This window comes from Epinephelus lanceolatus, chromosome 7 (assembly GCF_041903045.1).
Source record: "Epinephelus lanceolatus isolate andai-2023 chromosome 7, ASM4190304v1, whole genome shotgun sequence".
In the NCBI taxonomy this organism is placed as follows: Eukaryota; Metazoa; Chordata; class Actinopteri; order Perciformes; family Serranidae; genus Epinephelus; species Epinephelus lanceolatus.
In genome coordinates, this window is record NC_135740.1 from 19,493,456 (window position 1) to 19,493,853 (window position 398).

A 398-nucleotide genomic window follows, 5' to 3' on the forward strand; every position below is an offset into this window, starting at 1 on the left:
AATGTGAATATTTTCAGGGTTTTTTTTACTGCTCTGTGACAGTTAACTGAATTAACTTTAGGTTGTGGAGAAAACAAGACATTTGAGGACGTCCTCTTGGGCTTTGGGAAACACTGATCAACATTTTTCACCATTTTCTGACATTTCATACACCACAACTAATGAATTAAATGAGAATCGAATCAACATATTAATCAACAATGAAAACAATCATTAGTTGCAGCCTTAAAATTTGCTGAAAGGTAGAAAGCTGAGGTGTACTGATTAATTTGAGTGACCTATTTTAGTTTTAAAAAATAGTTTTTGTTTCCAAACTTTAAAGTCATTTTTAAAACCAACATCCTTTCATGGATTTTCAAGGCACAAGCGCACAAACAACAGACAAGATAGTGTCTCCA